Below are 20398 nucleotides of genomic sequence, written 5' to 3'. Positions count from 1 at the left end.
AAAGTTTATATTCTGTGAACATGCTAAACCATTTATTTCAAGTTGTATTTTGGTTCATAGTAGCATGTTGCCTAATAATGTTCAGTTATTGTTTAGCTGATACTTTCCTTAGAGCAACATTATATTTGTACGGGCTACAAACATCAGTGTTTCATTTGTGAATGGCCTTTATTGTGCAGGAACATAGATTTATACAATGCCTCTTTTCAATAATACATTATGTGCACAAATTCCTACACCAAAAAAAAGGAAAGCTACAACTAATTCCCGAAATCTCAAAATTTTTCTATTATTTAGAGATTTAATATCTCTTTGAGTTTTTAATTTTGCTTTTTTTGTAAATTTGCATTGTTTTTAACATTGCATTTCAAATCATGGTCTTCTTCAAATTATTGTTGTTCCAACTGCTGAGCATGACATATACAGTCTAAATATTGTCATTTACGCAGAATAATTCCATCATCCTGTTTCATAGCATCTGTCAAAACATCGACTACATATTTCTGAAATCAGCCATCTTGTGGCATGCAATGTTATTCTTTTTCCCTGAACCCATCAACATGAATTGCTTTGCTGGATGACAAATTAATGGTTTGCTGAATGCAGCAGAGTATCCCAGGCCTCGATGAATGGTGTGACCCAATGATTTCGTTCTCCAACTTCTGAAACTGAATTGAAAAGAAATCAGAACAACAGGGCAAGGTGGTGAATTAGAGCAGTGGTTTTCAAACTTTTTTTCTTTCCACTTACATACCACTTTAAGTATTCCCTATGCCATAGGTGGTCTATGATTAATAAGAGATTACTTAAGGTGGTATGTGAGTGGGAAAAATAAGGTTGAGAACCATTGCACTAGACCCAATTGTTACTGAAATATTTTGCATGAGAAAAATTGGCATTGGCCAATTTCCTTTGGAGTTATGAAACCGTGCACATAACAAGTTAATTAGGTATGATTAAAACTGGTTTTCAAACTTTTTATTTCCACCCACATACCACCTTAAGTAGTCCCTTACTAATCATAGAGCACCTATGGCATAGGGAAGAAAAAGTTTGGAAACCACTGAATCAGTCAGATTAGGTGAAAAAAAGAGGAAAGATTGGCTTGAGAGGGAAAAGAGATAAAGGAAATGTAAAAAAAAGTAGCAGATAGTATTTTTAACAATTTAAAGAACAAAATGGGTTGATATCATTTCACTATCAGTTGTCCCATCAGAAAGATATTTTACATTAAGTTCTAATTTTAATTTTCTTCAGCATTGTTTATGGGCAACTTTGTGTAAACTTAAGCATTCTTTAAAATAATATGGAGGCCAATAGGGATGTAGCATTTATGCAAAATTATATTCATTGACCAGCAAGCACTGCAGATTTACAACTCATGCTATTACTTATCTCTTAATATAGATTAATCTGAGTTAATAAAATAACATTATTTTTCAAGTATGATCTTGCTCATGACATGTTTTTTATTCGTGTTGAAAACTGTCATGGATGCAAATCCTCACGAAGCAGCTCGGTTTAGATGATGCAATAGAAATAAACATTTTCAGTGTGTCAGAAGATAAAATAACATCTTAGCTTTCATGACTCCAATATGTAATTTTAACAGACTTTTTAAAATGATTAATTCCAGTAAGAAATTTGGAAGCATTGTTGGTCTCTACAATGAAGTTGAAAATTTATAAATGAAGTGGTTAATCAAGATTTAGATCCGCATTCTAAATGACATATCACTTGATTTATGTTTGGTACATCAAGAGCCAGAAGGAAATAATCTAACAATGCAGCAACTGGAAGAACCCTATGGCTGCTACCAATGGGATGCAGTTGGACATGGGTATGGAGCTTTAGGACCTGGATTCAGTAGATAAATTTCTTTAATGACTTAATCACACCTTAAAAGGTGAGTTCATTCAAATACATCTTCCTTCTGCTGCACAATCCACCTTTCTCACTCTGCATTACCTAGCATATCACCTGTCATTCGTCATTTATGTTCTCTGATTTCTTCAACTTTTATCCACTCAACTCTACCACCCCATCCTTACATAATGTACTTGGACAGTAATCACTCTCATTGGCCGCACTATGTCCATGAGGAAAGCAGATGTCTTTACATTATAGTCCTTTGTTACAGGAGTGAACTGGTGATGGCCAGCTACTAAATGTGTAGCAAACATGAAAAGATGAGGAGGTCATGGAGATAAGAGGCATTTCTTGTTCGAAACTAATAGAGAATTATATATGCTGACATCATAGGTGACAATTACATCCTATAAGGCCAAGCCTAACATAATAAATTGCTTCGATGCTTCACTCTTCTATGAGCTGAACACTTTTTGTGCTCGCTTTGAAAAGGAGAATTAAACTGTACCAGTGAGAATCCCTGCAGAAGCTGGCGCCCCTGTGATATCCGTTTCATAGGTCAACGTCAGAACTTCTTTCAAGAGGGTGAAACCTTACAAGGCGTCAGGCCCTGATGGTGTACCTGGCAGGGTACTGAAAATCTGTGCCAACAAACTAGTTGAAATATTCATGGACATTTTCAGTCTCTGCTCCAGTTAGAGGTTCCCACCTGTTCCAAAAGAGCATCAATCATACTGGTGCCCTACAAGAGTTGCCCCAATGACTATTGCCCAGTCGCACTCACATGTTCTGTAATGAAATGCTTTGTGTGGTTGGTCATGGGCAGAATTAACTTATACCTAAGAAAAGACCTGGACCCATTACAATTTGCCTTATGCCACAATAGTTCCACAGCAGATGCAATCTCACTGGCTCTGCACTCATCCTGGATCATTAGGACAACACAATTGCTTATATCAGGCTGCTTTTCATCGATTACATTCTTACTGGTTGCATCATTTTCTGGTATGGAGGTGCCAATGCATTGGACAGGAAAAAGCTACAGAGGGTTGTAAACTCAGCCAGTGCCATCATGGGCATTAATCTTTACTCCATTAAGGACATATTTAAGAGGTGGTGTCTCAAGAAGGCAGCCTCTATCATCAAGGACCTTCACCGTCTAGGCCATGCCCTTTTCTCACTGGAGGTACTTCATTGAGCCTGAAGATGCAGACCCAAAGTTACAAAAACACCTTCTTCCCATCCACCATCAGATTTCTGAATGGACAATGAAAGTAGACATTACCTCACTTTTTTCTCTATTGTGCACTAATTATTTTTTTAATCTTTATTGACGGAACTCTCCTATGCCAAAAGCTCCTTTTACAACCCTGCCTACTTGTGATGCCACTTTCAGGGAATTGTGATTCAATTTGCTGACCCTTCCATACTATCACACTCCTTAGTGCCCCACCATTTACTATGAATGTCCCACCTTAGATTGTCCTTGACTTTTCCTCCTGCTCCTGTTCATGCTACTGGCCCATCGTGAGCTAGTAGAGTTGTTCTAGTGAACCGGTGCGGACTTGAAAGGCCGACATGGCCTTTTTCCGCTCCGTAAATGGTTATATGGTTAACTGTAATTCATGGCAATTTTGCACCTGTAATGCACAATATTACTGCTGCAAAACAATACATTTTGTGACACATATTCATTACAATAAACCTGATGGTGATGCTGACAGTACAAAAGTACAAAAATGCAGTGTTGCATAGAAGGATCAGTTGGTACCAAGCAAAACCAAAATAATTTTGCTACTTTGAGTCTGATGAGGAGTCTGAAAACAGCAGGAAAAAAAGTGACTTTAAATCTAGTGATACTTTCGAATCTTCTTCCTGGCAGGAGGGGAGGGGTGTTTATGATGACCTGAGTCATATTCACAACTCTTGCTGTCTTGGACAGAACAGTTCCCGTACCATGTGGTAGTGGACTCTGATAGGATGCTTTCAAATAGGCACCTGTAGAAGTTGTTAAGGAAGCAGGCAACATGCCAAATTTCCTCAGGCTCCTGACGAAGTAGGGGCACTGGTGTCTATCCATTTCATCTCTCCTTTAGTGTGCTTAGAATACACATGCATTGATATTCCTTATTAAACGGGACCTTAGAGTGAAACACAAAAGTCTGCAGGTGCTGTAGTAAAAGCACAAAAATTCTGGAATAACTCAGCAGGTCTCAAGATTCAGATTTCAGATTTATTGTCAGAATATATACATGACATCACATACAACCCTGAGATTCTTTTTTTCTTCTGGGTGAGGCATAATTACCACTTATTGGTAGTACAAAAAAACTACACAGCATATACATGTAAAAAATTGAAGAACTGTAAATGGATAACAAATGTATACAAACTGACTGCAACACACAAATAATAAAAAAAATCAATAAATGCACAAATACAAGTCCTTAACTGAGTCCCTGATTGAGTTTGTCGTTGAGGAGTCTGATGGTGGAGGGGTAGTGGCTGTTCTTGAACCTGCTGGTGTGAATCTTGTGGCATCTACACCTCTTTCCTGATGACAGCAGTGAAAACAGAGCATGTGCTGCATGGTGTGTATCCTTGATGATTACTGCTCCCATCCAATGGCAGCATTCCCTGTAGATGTTCTCAATAGTGGGGAGTTGTCACAGTGTCCGTAAAAGGTAAATCAGCATTTAGGGTCTGAGCCAGGTATCAGCAAAAGGCAGGCAGGCACCTGAATATAACGGCTGGGGAGGAAGTGATGAAAGGGCAAGGTGTGTGGGGGGGGGGGGGGGGGGGTGGGCGGGGGGGAAGCACAGGCCAACAGACAAAATGTGATCATTGGACATGAACCAATGATCACAGTGAATTTCATGACTTGTTCATGAGAATAAATCCTGATTCTGATTCTGAATAGGAGGTCAGGACAGCAAAGGTGAGAATTTATTGGGGAAGGGGGTGGCACTATGAATGCAGTGCTAGAGACAGGGAAAAGTAAAGTGATAGAAACAGAGCAGGAGGAAAGGACAAATAGGGGAAGGGAAGGTGTGTGGGGGGAAGGGGTGGTGTTCGGGGAGTGGGGCTAATGCCATATGATTGGAGGTTGGCCATACAGAATATAAGTTGCCGTTCCTCCAATCTGTAGTGTTCTCAGACTGTCAGCGCATGAGACCATGGACAGACCTGTCAGCAAGGGAATGGGGTGGGGAATTGAAATGTGCTGCCACTGGAAGATACCCCACTATTGTGGTGAACAGAGCTAAAGTGCCGAATGAAGCGATCTCCATGTGTTGCTTCACTTGAAAGGACTGCTTGGCCCCCAATGTGGTGAAGGAGGAGGTGTGGGCACATGGAGAACTTGCTGCGATCACAGGCATCAATGCCAATAGGTAATTGATAGCAGGAAGGAGTGGAAGAGGGAGTCATGGAGGGAGCAGTCCCACCAGATGACAGAGAGGGGAGGAGAAGGGAGGATGTGTCTAGTGGTTGGACCATGTAGTAGGTAGCAGAAATGGAAGATGTGTAGGTGGAGGCTAGTGGGCTGGTAGGTGAGGACAAGGGGAATCCTATAATTGTTGCATGTGGGGGTAGAGGGGTAGATGTGCGAGTAATGAAGAATATGGGGGTGAGGGCTGAGTTGGTGGCAATAGAGGGGAAGCCATATTTTTTTGAAGGAGGAGCTTTTTGAGGATGCACTGACCTATAACATACCACTATAACCACTGGGCAGCAGCACAAATTCTTGAGATTGTTTGGTTCTGTTAGATAACTAGGTGCCTTTCGACCAAGTGAATAACAAGTTGTTTTTGCATGAGCAGAGACTGATCTCATGGAGCGATGTGGAGAGTCAGTCAGAGGAGGTTGCAAAATTTAGCCTCTGCTCAACTGGAGAAGCACAAGTACTGCAGATGCTTGACAGTGCAGCATCCAAGGAGAGAAATGGTCAGTCTCAATAAAGGATCCCAATCAGAAACATTGACTGACCATTCCACTGCATGACCCATTGTGTGCCTTCAGCTGCTCTTTCTTTAGTGTTCAAGTGGACATTAATGAAAAGAAAAATCAGAGAATAACATTAGCAAAATTATGAGGTAACAATGAAATGCCACAGAAACTAACTCTCAGCATAAAATAGATCCCTTTGGCCCTCCAAGCCCATTGCCATTCATCAAGCACCCATATTCATATTCTCTTAATAAGGGCAGCATGGTTAGTGTTGTGGTTAGCACAGCATTAATACAATGCTAGTGACCCATGTTTGTATCCGGCATTGTCTAAGGAGTTTGTATGATCCCCCTGTGTTTGCATGGGTTTCCTTTGGGTGTACTGGTTTCCTGCCACCCTCCAGAAACGTGCGGTTTGTAGGTTAATTGGTATGTTTGGGCAGCAGTGAGATCTTCCCACAGATCTCTCTGCTCACCTACACTAGGAGCACTTTAAATTGGCCAATTAACCTGCTAACCCGCACATCTTTGGGATCTGGAAAGAAAGTAGAGCAGACAGGGGAAATCACAGGGGAATGTGGAGACTCCACACACATGGTACTGGATGTCAAGATTGAACCTTGAAATCCTGTTCAATCCTGACCCACCGGTGTCATGTGTGACACCTGAGGTCAGTGTTGAAGAGGATCTGTCCAATCCTGAACAGATTGAACCATGAAGTAACAACTCTATTAGTTGCAACATGGTGCCATCCTGGAAATGACAATCAATGTACAAATGTTGGGGTTTACATTTGACCTTTCTCAGAAGTGTCAGTGTCCAAGTTTGAGGGTGTTGTCTCGAAGAGCCCCTTATTGAGGCTACTTTTAATTACAAAGAGATTGAATATAGTGAACACTTGCAAGATGATCTAGTGCACACCTGCATGGACCTTATGATTGCCTGCCAGCTACACCTACAATAAGGAAATACATCCTTCATGCTTTTTGTTAATTCTCAGCTTGGCACATAAATGACATGATGTAATAGGTGATGGAAGCTATGGATGGAAGAGAAACATAAATTCTCCAAAGTGGAAACCAGTAAAGGGGTGAGCTCACAAGAAGTACTAAATAACAATGTACAGAGGCTTCACTTGGAGTGAAACATTAATTTTGCCCATTTGATACCATTCCCACCAGATACACTCTCAGGATCTTCAGTTAGCTGCATGTAAAGCTTAAGAGACCATCAGGATGGGTGGCACCATGATTGTTACAGATTAGACCTTAAACACTTTGAACCATTTGGCTGGCACTCGCCATCAAGAACAATGGTAGAGGTGGGATAATCAACACTGGCCAGTAGAGTCCTGCAGCAGATTTGCATGTCACTATCTCAGGACTTCTGCTTGACCTACCCAGTGATCTAGTAGTCAATCCTCTTCACCCAGAGAGGTTAAACCATCATGGCAGCTCCCTGAGCTTCCATCAGAGCACTTTACAATGCCAAGGAACCCTCATCTAGCATAGTCACATAACCTGGACACCACAGGTTACAAGCTGGAATTGGCTACACTCTCCATGAAGGGAATGGCCATCTGGCAAAAAGAATTTCCATGTAATAGACACTGTAGGCCAGGGAAACCTCTCATATGAAACATTCAATTAGTCGCACATAACATGTAAATTAGTATGCTAATTTACCTTGAAGCATCGCTTCCACTCAGCTTTAACAATGGCCTCATGTGTCTCACCGTGAGGATTGCTTTTTAACTTACAAAGGTGGTTGGTCCTCGTGCTAGTGTCGATAACAGTGATAACCCCTGATCTAGTGTGTTCTTCCTTGTTCGCCCATTCCTTAGTGGGTGTGGGATGTGCCTCTTTCAGTTGTGGGGAAAAAAAAACAGAACATTAGACTGCAGCATTACAAGGAGATGATGGGGTGCCAATTATTGAGTAAGGGAGTAAGGATATTTTGAGAGAATTGGTATGCAGTCAGAAGAGAGCTGTTGCAGAGCTATAAAATGTGTCGAAGATATAGTTAGAAAATGTAAAATATACCCCAGTTTTGGTTTTGTGAATATCAGAGGACAATATGCAGAGTATACACTTTTGTTTAATTTATGCATGTTGCTGGCAAGGACGGTGTTTATTACCCATCCTTGAATCCCATGAGAAAGACATGTTTCACCTCCTTGAAGCATATGGTGATAATAACCCATGGTGCTCTTTTGTGGAGAGTTCCAGGATTTAAATGTAGTGATGTTGGGGGAAAAAAAAGTAAATTATTTCCTAGTAAGAATGGTATATGTTTTTATCAGGAAACCTGCAGATGGTGCTCAAAAGCACCAAATGTATGTGCCCTTAATAGGTCCAATCTTAGCAGTACAGCATAGGAAAAGCATGTTGGCCCATAATGCCCAAATTAAACTTAAACTTTGTTGCTTGTACTTGATAGATATCCCTCCATCATCTTCATAGTAATGTGTCTATTTGGAATCATCTTAAATGCTACTATTATATCTGTTTCCACCACTACTTCTGGCAGCCCATTCCAGGAACCTTCTGTGTAAAAAGTACCTCCCTTAAACTGTCTCCCCCTCATCTTAAATGATTGTCCTTTGGTATGTGATACATGTATCCTGGGTAAAAGATTCTGTCCGTCCACCCTATCAGAATCAGAATTTATTGTCATGAACAAGTCAAGAAATTGGTGTTTGTGGCAGCATCATTAGAGCAAAGATATTATAAGCATCTTTACAGCATTACTGAAAAAAAAAATAAATGGCAGTGTTTTTGGTTCATTGATTTTTTATGAATCTGATGGCAGCAGGGAAGAAGCTATGCTTGTGCCATTGAGTGCTCATCTTTAGGTTCCTGTACCTTTTCCCCAATATGGATCAACTTACCATGAAGAACCTTCTTATACCATAAGACCATCAGATAGAGGAGCATAAGCAGGTCTCATTCGGCGCGTTGAGTCCGCTCCGCCATTCCATCATGAGCTGATCCATTCTCCCACTCAGCCCCATTCCCCTGCCTTCTCCCCCTAACCTTTGACACCCTGTCTATACAGATACACACCAATCTCTGCCTTAAATACACCTAATGACCTGGCCTCCAGAGCTGCACTATGGCAGCAAATGGGGGTTCACCACTCTCTGGCTAAAGAAATTCCTCTGCATCTCTGTTTTAAATGGGCACCCTTCAATCCTGAAGTTGTGCCCTCTTGCCCTTGACTCCTCTACCATGGGAAATAACTTTACCATATCTACTCTGTCCAGGCCTTACTAAATTCCCTAGAGGCAATATCCACTGCCCCACTCTCATTAACTACCTTTATCACCTCCTCAAAAAGCTCAATTAAATTAGTAAGACATGAGCTACCCCTCACAACACCATGGTGATTGTCCTTATATGACCATGTCTTTCTAAATATGTGCCAATCATACCCTAAATATCCATTCTAATAGTTTCCTTACCACTGTTGTGAGGCTTACCAACCATAATTTCCTGGATTATTCTATATCCCTTCCTGAACAGATGTACAACATCAGCCACTCTCCAGCACTCTGGAACCTATCCTGTTGCTAGTGAGGATCTGTATCCTTCTCAAGGTTCCAGAAATCCCTTCACTTGACTCCTCAATAACTTGGGATATATCACTTCAAGCTCTGAGGACATCTACCTTAAAGCTGCTCAAAAGACCCAGCTCGACCTTTTTCTTCATCTCAAATTGCCCAAATGCAGGAGCATCCTCCACATAATGCTTCTTATCACTATCCCGGATGAATTTCTCAATGGTAAATACTGATTCACGGTGCCTAATTAGAGCCTCCCCTGTTTCCTCTAGCTCCAAGCATAAATTCCTTCCCATCATCTCCCTAGTCATCCTCTCATTTTCAAGGGAGATTAGAAAGTTTGTTCGAATTAAATATATTAAATATAAGAAACGGTATAAATGCGATGCTTGGAAAATACATGGTTTGTAAAAAGAAGCTTAAGAAAGAAATAAGGAAAGTGAAAAGAAGGTACGAGGTGACTATAGTGAACAGGCTGAAAGTAAATCCCAAGAAAGCACGTATCTCTTGTCCACATGTAAACAGAAAAAGGAGAATGAAGGATAAAATTGGCCCCTTAGAGAATCAGAGTGGACATCTGTGTGTGAAGCCAAATGAGATGGGGAGATATTCAACGAGTTCTTCTCTTTGGTATTTACTAGGAAAAAGGATATGGAATCGTGTAGGATAAAATAAGCAAAAGGAGTGATTATGGAAAATATAGGGATTAAGAAAGAGGGGGTATGGGAACTTTTGAGGCATATAAAGGTGGATAAATCTCCGTGTCCTGACAGGATTTTCCCCAAGACCTTAAAGGAAGTCAGGGATGAAATATCAGAGGCTTTGACAGTGATTTTTCAAAAGTCGCATGGTGCCGCAAGATTGGCATATCACAAATGTGTTTCCTCTGTTTAAAAAGGGCTCCAGGTGTAGCCCAGCAATTATAGGCCAGTAAGTTTGATGTCGGTGGTCGGTAAACTAATGTTAAGTATTCTTAGAGATAATATGTATAAGTATCTAGAGACAATAGACAATAGGAGCTGGAGTAGGCCCTTCGGCCCGTCGAGCCAGCACCGCCATTTTACAGATCATTGCTGATCACTACCATCAGTACCCCTTTCCAGCCTTATCCCCATAACCCTTAACTCCTTTGCCCACTAGAGTCTTATCTAACTCTCTTTTGAACATAATCAGTGAATCTGCCTCTACCACCCTCTGTGGCAGAGCATTCCACAGATTCACACTTCTCTGGGTAAAAAAATGTTTTTTCATCTCCGTCCTAAAGGGCCTACCCTATATTCTTAAACTATGCCCTCTAGTCCTCGTCTCCCCCATCATTGGGAACAAGTAATCCGACTTCACCCTGTCTATCCCCCTGATCATTTTGTATACCTCAATCGTCCCCCCTCATCCTTCTAAACTCCATTGGATACAAGTCCAGTTTTTCTAGCCTTTCAGCATATGTCAACCCCGCCATCCCTGGAACTAACCTTGTAAATCTGCGCTGCACACCCTCTATAGCTAGTATGTCCTTCCTCAAAATTGGAGACCAGAACTGGATGCAATACTCCAGGTGGGGTCTCACCAGGGCCCTGTACAACTGCAGAAGGCCAACATGCCATTAGCCTTCTTCACAGCTTTCTGAACCTGCATGCTAGTCTTCAGTGACCAGTGAACAAGTACTCCCAGATCCATTTTCTCCTCCCCACTCCCTAGCTTGTCTCCATTTAAATAATACTCAGCTTTCCTATTATTGCCCCCAAAATGGATAACCTCACATTTGCTTACATTGAACGTCATCTTCCATTCAGCTGCCCACTCCCCCAACCTGTCCAAGTCCCTCTGCATTTTCCTGACATCCTCCTCACACCCCACACCGCCACCCAGTTTCGTGTCATCTGCAAATCTGCAGGGACTGATCAGAGACACCCAACATGGGTTTGTGCGGGGAAGGTCATGTTTTTTTTTAAATTTTAACTTTAGAACAAGTCCAAGTCAAATGAAAAAAAGTACCTATCTCTTGTCCACATCTAAAACACAAATCTGAAGAAATTAATTCGAATTTCTTTAATTTCTTAGGGGTTAAATACAATTGATGTAAAAAATTATATTGTACTAATTTATATCTTACATTTATAACCTTAGTCATATTATCCTTACATAAATTTCTCCAAACTTTTTCATCTATCTTTCTATTTAAATCAACTTCCCATTTCACTCTTGATTTATGAACGTTCAACTTAGGCATTTTATTTTGTAATAACTTGTACATTTCAGAAATAAACTTATTTGTTTCTTCCTTAGTAAGCAATAATTCCAAAGCAGATTGTCTAGGTAATTTTAAACTATGACCTAATTTTTCCAATATAAAGGATTTAACTTGATAATAACAAAAAAAAGCATTACTAGGAACTTGAAATTTCTCCTTCATTTGATTAAAAGATAAAAACTTCCTTACTTCAAAACAATCTTCAACTTTTTTACTGTCCAATTGATTCTATGTCTTTAAACACTGATTATTTACAGCAAAAGGAAAAAGTTAATTTTGATATAAGGGTATTTTTGCTGAAATATTTCCTTTCCACCTATCTCATATTTCAATTAAATGTTTCAAAATTGGTGGATCCTTACAATTAACAATTTTGAATTCCATTTATAAATAAATTCTGACATAGACGTCTCATCAATTTTATCTAACTTTACACTTGCCCAAAAAGAAGGTTTATTTAAATCAAACATTGCATTAATAAATTTCAATTGTGCAGCTTTATAATAATTCTGAAAATGTGGAAGTTATAAGCTGCCTAATTCAAATTTACATTAATTTCTCCAAAGATACCCTATTCATTTTGCCCTTCCATAAAAATTTTCTTAGAATTGAGTTAAGATCATTAAAAAAAAATTTGGGGTACGAAACAAGGAATAGATTGAAAAAGATATTTGATCCTTGGAAAAACATTCATTTTAATACAGGGAAGGTCATGTTTGACAAATCTTGTTGAATTTTTTGAGGAGGTGACTAAGAAGGTTGATGAGGGTAGAGTAGTAGATGTAGTCTATATGGATTTCAGTAAAGCCTTCGATAAAGTTCCACCTGGAAGGTTGGTAAGGAAGGTTCAGGAACTAGATATTAATGTTGAGATAGTCAGATGGGTTCAATGGTGGCTAGAGAATCATGGTGGATAACTGTTTGTCAGAATGGAGGCCAGTGAAGAGCGGTGTGCCTCAGGGATTGGTATTGGGTTGTTTGTCATTTACATTAATGATTTGGATGATGGAGTGGTAAATTGGGTTAGCAAATATACGGAAAATACAAAAATAGGGAGAGTTGTGGATAGTGAAGATGGTTTTCAGGGACTGCAGAAGGATTTGGACTGCTTAGAAGAGTTGGCTGAAAAATGGCAGATGGAGTTTAATACTAATAATTGTGAAGTGCTTCATTTTGGGTAGAATAATCAAAATATATGCAGTGAAGGGAAGGGCATTGAGGAAAGCAGAGGAACAGAGATCTTGGAATAATGGTTCATCCTTCGTTGAAAGTGGGAATCTCATGTTGTTAGAGTGGTAAAGAAGGCTTTTGGTATGCTGGTTTTTATAAATCAAATCATAGAATATAGGAGTTAGGAACTGATGTTGAGACTATTCAAGGTGTTGGTGAGGCCAAATTTTGAATACTGAGTGCAGTTCTGGTCCACAAATTATAGGAAGGATATCAATAAGGTAGAGAGAGTGCAGAGATTTACTAAAATGTTGCCTGGATTGCAGTATAGAATACAAAGAAAGATTGATTAGAGTGGGTCTTTATTCATTGGAGTGTAGAAGATTGAGGGGGGGATTTGATAGAGGTTTTTAAAATTATGTGGGGGATTGAAAGAGTAGGTGTGAATATGTACTTCCCCCTTGAGGGTAGGTGAGATTGGAATGAGTGGTCATGAGTTAAGGGCTAGGGGTTAAAAGTTTAGAAGTAACATGAGAGGGAGCTTCTTCACTCAGAGAGTGGTGGCTGAGTGGAATGACCTTTTGGAAGAGGTGAATGCAGCAAGGTCAATTTTGTCATTTAAGAAAAATTTGGATAGGTGCATGGATGTGAGGGGATTTGGAGGGTTATGGGCAGGGTGCAGGTAAATGGGACTAGAGAAGATCACTTAAATCGTTATGGAGTGGAGGGGCTGAGATGACCTGTTTCCATACTATAATTGTTATATGGTTATAAGTATAAACTGCTTTGGGATTCTCTATTTCTTCCCCTACTAGCCACTTGGCATGAGTATTAATCATGAAATTACAACCCAGGAACTCCTGCTTTTTAACTTGCTACCAAGCTTCCTGAACCCATTCTGCATAAATACTTCACCCTTTCTACCTCATTGGAGAAAAGCATCTGGCTGCTCTCCTTCCTCTCAGAATATCCTATGCCCACTCAGTGACATATTGGACCCTGGGAAGGGAGTCACTGTTCTAGAGCCAATTGTTACTGAAGTATTTCGCTTGAGAAAAATTGTCATTGGCCCATTTCCTTTTGAGTTATGAAACTGTGCACATAACGAGTAATTTAGGTACGATTAAAACAGTGGTCTTCAAACATTTTCTTTCCACTCACATATCACCTTAAGCAATCCCTTACTAATCACAGAACACTTATGACATAGGGAAAATTTAAGATGGAATATGTTTTTTAAAAAATGGTTGACCACCTGTCTAGAATCTCGCAGTTACAGAAACATCTACCTGCGCCCTTCACTATGAAATCTCCAAACACTATCACTATCTGATTTCATCCTTCCATGATGAGCCTCAGAGCCAGTGCTAAAAACCAGGTTGCTGCTGCTACCATCCTCCCACCCACCATTCCCCTTCCACCACTCCCACCCCCCACCACCAGCAGTATCCAAAGCAGTATGATTGTTTCTGAGGGAATGGCCACCAGGGAGCTCTGTACTCTCTGCCTTCTCCCTTGACTCTTTCTAGTGGTAACTCAACAACCTGCATAACTTAGGTATGAAAAGTGAATTATTTGTATATATTGAATGGATGGTAGGCACTGCAGCCATGGTGCCCTGAAATGGTGAGAAGAAATCTTTAGTACTCCCTTGTACAAGCCAGTGTTGAGCCTTCTGAGAGATGTTAAGAGTTGAGCTCAATCCAAAGGAGAAAATGGGAAGCACTTCTGTGAAAAGGTTGCTACAATGACCATTTAAGTTATTGATTATATTGTGTTTAATGATAGCTACATCATACTTATCTCTGACTTCTATGCCAGAACATTGCAAGATGGAGGTGAGAGGCCAACTGAAAATCGGGTGCCAGTGTGTGTGTCCTTCAGTTAAACCACAGCATTGAGCTCCAAAATCAGTGGTGCAGCACAAATGTCCTGAGGTGGCAAGATAGACACACCCTGCATCTCCCCCTCTGCTGGTGTTAACAGGTTGCCAACCTTGATTATGGAAGGAAGTGCAGGTAAGTCATTTGTTTATTTTTATTTATTTTATAATAATTTTTTTCAGTTATGACTTTATGGTCTTTCAATAATTTTTCCATTTTTAATTTTTTTGTCTTTTTTAAAATCTTTTAGTTACATAAAGCTTTATTAATGCTTCTGAATATCAAAAAGTGTCTTTCATTACTGATTATGTGGAATCTGTCCTGGGGGCCAAACAATCCTTCTTGGTAAAGCAGTGATTCACTTGCACTTCTTCCAGTCTGGTAGGCTATTTTCTCATCATTGCTTTGCAGATCACCTGTATTCAGTCCACAGGAGTCACTCTGAGCTTCACTGCAATTCACCATTCTCTCCCAATCTGACTCTGTCTGTGTCCTCCTGTACTGTTACAGTAACGCCCCACATAGCTTGAGGAAAGCATCTCGTCCTCCAGCTGGGCACATTGCAACCTTCAGATCTCAATCGTGATTTCTCCAGTTTTAGGTAACCTGCTCTTTCTGTCTGCATCAGGACTGGCCAGCTCTGTTTTCATCAGTTTGGCTCAGTTTTACTTTTCTTGACTGGCCTGTTGTATTTGTCCCTCAGTCATGCTAGAAGCATCATACTGTATATATTCTGCATTCTCAAGTTTATTATCACCTGATTGCACAAGTACAACCCAATGAAACAGTGCTCTCCTGTTCTTGGAGTAACACACGCCAATTCATAGCCAGACATAACACACATACAGTCAAAAAAATACATATGCAGGACAAGTATTCGTAAATACAAATAAATAAATAGATGATGGTTCATAAATATGAGAGTCTCAGATGGTTAGCGTGAGCAGTTCCTCTGTATGTTCAGGATTCTCGCTGCCCGTGGGAAGAGGCTGTTCCTCAGCCTGGTGGTTCTGGCTCTGATACTCCTATATCTCTTTCCCGAAGGGAGCAGCTGAAAGACACTGTGTGTGGAGTGGAAGGGGTCCTCAATTACTTTTCTCTGATTCTAACTGGTACTGTAACTTCTGCATTTACTTTGGACTTCACCTTCTAGATATACTCCTTTTGTTCTACCCATCTCTCCCTACCTTCTCTTCTACTATAAACTAGTTTTCAATCTTTCACAATATACACAAAGGGTGCTGGACCTGAAACATTATTTCTCATTTACACAATTGCTGCCTGATCTGATGATAGTTCCAGAATTTTCTGCTTCTTTTCCAATAATGGAGTGAAATGGCAAGATATACAAGGGCTGGGCCACAGCATTCACTGCTTGCTCTGCCATGCTAGGAATCCAAGACAGCGAGGTTTCAAGGTCAACTGGTTATACAGTGCTGCTAAAAGGTAAGAGAGACTGGGTGAAAAGTGTAGGGGCAAGTGTGAGAAATGGAATAAATCAACATAATGCATCCCATTAAATTTCATCCAGAGACACAAAAGGTTACTGATGTTGGAGTGTAGGGCAAAAGCTGAACTGCTGGAGGAACTCAGCAGGTCATTTAGAATCTTTGGAGAGATAAAGGTAGATGATGTTTCAGATCAAAAATCCGCTTCAAGACTCTGGAATTTCTTCTGGCATGGCAACCACAGGTAAAAACACAGAAATGCTGTAGGAACTCAACAGCTCTCACAATGTCCATAGGAGGTAAAAACCTATAACTGAGGTTCAGGCCTGAGCAATGGATGCTCAAGGCAGGCAGGCGTCTAAATTAAAAGAAAATCCATGGGGAGGACAGCTGTGTGGAATGTGCTGAAAGAGTGCTGGGAGAAATGTCAGCTGTCAGAGGTGCGAGAGCCACGTGCTGGAAGCCGGTGGACTCGCAGAGAGTGCCCGCTGTTGTCAACCTCTCTCCACCAATTGGGAAAGCTGAAGACATGCCCATTGGAGCAATTGAAGAGTCCGGCCTGCTGAGTTTTGAACAGTCAGTCAGATGGTTGGTCTGTGTGTGCATGCTCACCCGGCAGCTTCAGCATACAAGAGTCTGAGTTGCTTTGTTCACAGATGTTAGCACTGCTGTCCGTAACTGTCTATCAGTGTGCTCACCCTGTAGCTTCAGTGGGAGAAAAAGACTGAGGTACTTTGTCTGTGGGTGCCAGCACTGTTATCCTGACAGCAGTTGCACCACCCTGATACCCAGAGTGTGTGTGTGTGTGGGTCCGATTTGGGTTTCCCCAGTCCCTTCCAAGAGGAGGACTTCTTGCAAAAGGAGTCACTTGTCAACCCAAGACAGGGTGTTTAGAGGGGAAGACGTGTGACAGAGGTCATTTGTTAACCCTAAAGTGGGCTTTGGCAGTGTGAACTAGGAGGTCACTGGGTGAAAATTTCCCGTTGAAGAAATCAAAGGTGGTTGTTGCCACCTTCGACACTCAGGAAAGTCATAAATCTACAGTGATTGTAAATCTTCAGTGATAGTAGCCATCTGTCTCCACACCCAACTAAAAGACCAGTGTGCTACTGAACTAAGAATCCCAAGCCTGGAGACCAGACTCTGTGAGCTGTTCCTTTATGACTGACGGACTTGACGTGACAGACTTGAGGTTTTGTTTTGGGAGGTTTCTTTTGGAGCATTTTGAGATTGGACTGTAATGGTCTGGTGGGGTGGGGGGAGGGGGTGTATTTCCACATACACCTAATAAATATCTGTTGTTAATGTAGAGTTACTGTAAAGGCTTATTATTGAGGTAATTCTATTATTGTTAATGTTAATAAATTTTGTGTTAAACTTAACCCATCTGTTTATGTATCTCTCAATTGCTGCTGGTGAGGCGTAACACTACCCTGAACCCTCTTCAACGTCAGCACATCTTTTCTTAAATGAGAAACCCAAAATTACTCACAATGCTCCAAGCGAGGCCTTATAAAGCCTGGGTCGCAAACCTCATCATTTATTTTGCAGCTGACCATGTCACCCACAGAGCTCCAGTTCGGTCTGGGTCAGCAGCCTCTGCTTCCTTCATTTAAATATGATCTGCCTGTTAAATGGATGGATTCCCCTCCATGCCCCAATATCAGCAGGTTCACCTTCATCTGAAATTGATATCATTATTGGAGGACTGACACATATCTTGGAGCCAATAAATTAGGTCATTCAGTGCCTATTATAGAGATATTAAACAAGAGTTTGATTTCTGATGAATGGTCTTTGAACTGAGTTGTCAGCTCGCTTTCTCTTTCCACAGATGCTTCCTGAAATGTGAGAGTCTCTAGGTTCAATATAGCAATCAGCATGCATGGACTTTTCCCCACTGGTTGTATCTACCCATCATATTGTTTATATACACTGATATATATATACTACTGTAAAAGCAACATTGCCATTGGTTCAGACCCAGAAAAAACAGAGAGCAGGGCCACAGCGTTTCAGTGCTACTCCACAGGGTCCTACTGGCCAGCCATCCTGCCCAACAATCCCATTCAGATTTATACTTTCTGCAGACAGATTCAGCAACAGTTTTTAATGTCTTTGGAGGCTCAAATCCAAGATGGTGGTGCCCATGCTTGGCAGCCCAGACTTCAAGAGTTTGGATGCTAAGGAAGCAGTGGACCATCACAGGGCATAAGAGTTTGAGAACATTCCACCACCCGCCCTCCCCCAACTACCTTCCTCTGAAAGTGGGAAGCCACAACAATGGACCATCACGGAGCTCAGGACCCAGTGGTGAAAGACCTCACACTTTTCTGGAAACCAGCTTCTGGGAATCAATATGTACTTCTGAAAGACTTTGAGTGCCGATGGCTTCCTAATGCTTTGGGAGTTCTGAACCAAGGATTGAGGAGATGTGGATGCCTCAAGCTTGGGTTAGGCTCTGGACAAAATAAGTGACTGTACAGCTATGGAGGTTATGAAGATACAGGAGGTGGGGGCATCATAGGAGGTAGCGGGATTCACACACACCCAATGTCTCTGAAGGGATTTCTCTTTCTTGTCTTGATGAGAACTCTGTATTACTTGGGCCTCTTTGTGTACCTTTATAGGGCAAACAAAGGAAATAATTTTTTTCTGTGTTTCATGTCCAGGGATATTCCTGAAACTAGAGACATAGAATTTTATAGCAAGTTAACAGGCCCTTCATCATGACGATGCCTACCAAGTTGTCTATTCAGGCTAGTCCAATATGTGGCTCAACCTTTCCAATTCATGTACTTTTCTAAATGTCTTTTCACTTGATAATTGTATCCACCACTTTCTTAGCTTTCTTGAATGGCATATTACTGAATCTACAGGGGAACATGATAACTTAGATCTGGTCTAGCCAGGTAGAACTGATGATCTTGTAATTATCGATCTTCTCAGGAGTGACCACAGTATGAATGAATTTTTCATACAAATGGAGGGTGCAGTAGTCTAATATAAAACCAGTGTATTATGTTTAACCAAGGGAGATTACAATGGGAAGAGTGAGGACCTGTAGATTGGGAGTGCAGGCTATTTTTGGACAGTTAAGGAATAGTAGAGGTCTTCCACAGTGGTGATAAACAAAAGTATACTCCGTTAAAAGCAATGGTACAGAGATCCAGTCTTAGATACCTAAGGCATCAAACTAAAAGCTCATGCATACAAGAGTTAGGTGAAATGGTTAGTGCAGCAGTTAGCCCAAGACTATGACAGCACCAGTGACAAAGGTTCAAATCCGGCACCATCTGTAAGGAGTTTGTACACTCTCCCTGTGACCTGCGTGGGTTTCCTCTGGATGCTCCAGTTTCTTCCCACCCTTCAAAAACGTACAGGGTCAATAGATTAATTGGTGTCTTTGTGCAGTACATGCTTATGGGCCAGAAGGGTCTGTTATAATTTTTTTTAAAGTAGAGGGAAACTGGAAGTTTGAAGAGAACTTTAAAAAGCAATTTTAAAAAGCAACAAAAAAGACACTAAGCAATCAATAAAGAAATGAAAGATGGCTTATGAAAGAAAACTAGAACAAAATATAAAAAGAGATAATAATTTTTTTTATAATTATATATATATTGGAAAATTGGGCTGGAGTGAATTTAATCACTTGGAAAATGAGAAGGGAGAAATAATATTGGATAATGAAAAAACTGCCAAGACTTTAAACAACTATTTTGTTTAAAACTTCACAGTGGAGGACACATAAAATGTGCCAAAGAGAGATGTGATGGATGTGATAGCAGTGAGGACCTTGATATGGTCACTGTCACGAAAGAGGTTGTGCTGAGCAAACTTTTGGGTTCAAAGATAAGTCCCCTGGTCCTGATAGAATGCCTGCCAGAGTACTGAGAAAAATGGTTATATAGAGGCATTTCTGATAATTTAGCAAAATTCTCTGGACTCTGAGCAAGTTCCAGCAGATTGTTAAACAACAAATGGCATACCACTGTTTAAAAAAGGATATAGTTTAAAGCCAGGCATAGGCCAGTTAGCTTAATGTCTGTAGGCAGGAAAATACTTGTAGCTATCATTAAGGATGAAATAGTGAGATATCTGAATAGAAACAATTCCATCAGGCAGAAACATCATGGATTCAGGAAGGTCAGGTCCTGCAGGACTATTTTACTGGAGTTCTTTGAGGATATAACGAACGCAGTGCATAGAGGAAAAATGTCGCAGGATATATACCTGGATTTCCAGAAGACGCTTGAAAAGATGACACATAA

General features: G+C 40.7%; 1 protein-coding gene across 11 annotated transcripts in view; it reads left to right on the top strand.

Annotated features, from left to right (window-relative positions):
- Window positions 1-20398, top strand: part of LOC138755508 (putative Polycomb group protein ASXL3) — a 360016-nt gene that overhangs the window by 317469 nt on the left and 22149 nt on the right. For all 11 annotated transcript variants that reach the window (XM_069921623.1, XM_069921612.1, XM_069921609.1 and 8 more), the window contains one exon: window positions 14618-14814. The gene's annotated coding sequence lies outside the window, so the exon portion shown is untranslated. The remainder of the gene's footprint in view (window positions 1-14617; window positions 14815-20398) is intronic.

The sequence above is a fragment of the Narcine bancroftii genome, chromosome 2 (genome assembly GCF_036971445.1).
Source record: "Narcine bancroftii isolate sNarBan1 chromosome 2, sNarBan1.hap1, whole genome shotgun sequence".
Taxonomy (NCBI): Eukaryota; Metazoa; Chordata; class Chondrichthyes; order Torpediniformes; family Narcinidae; genus Narcine; species Narcine bancroftii.
This window is presented reverse-complemented; position numbering and strand designations above follow the sequence as displayed.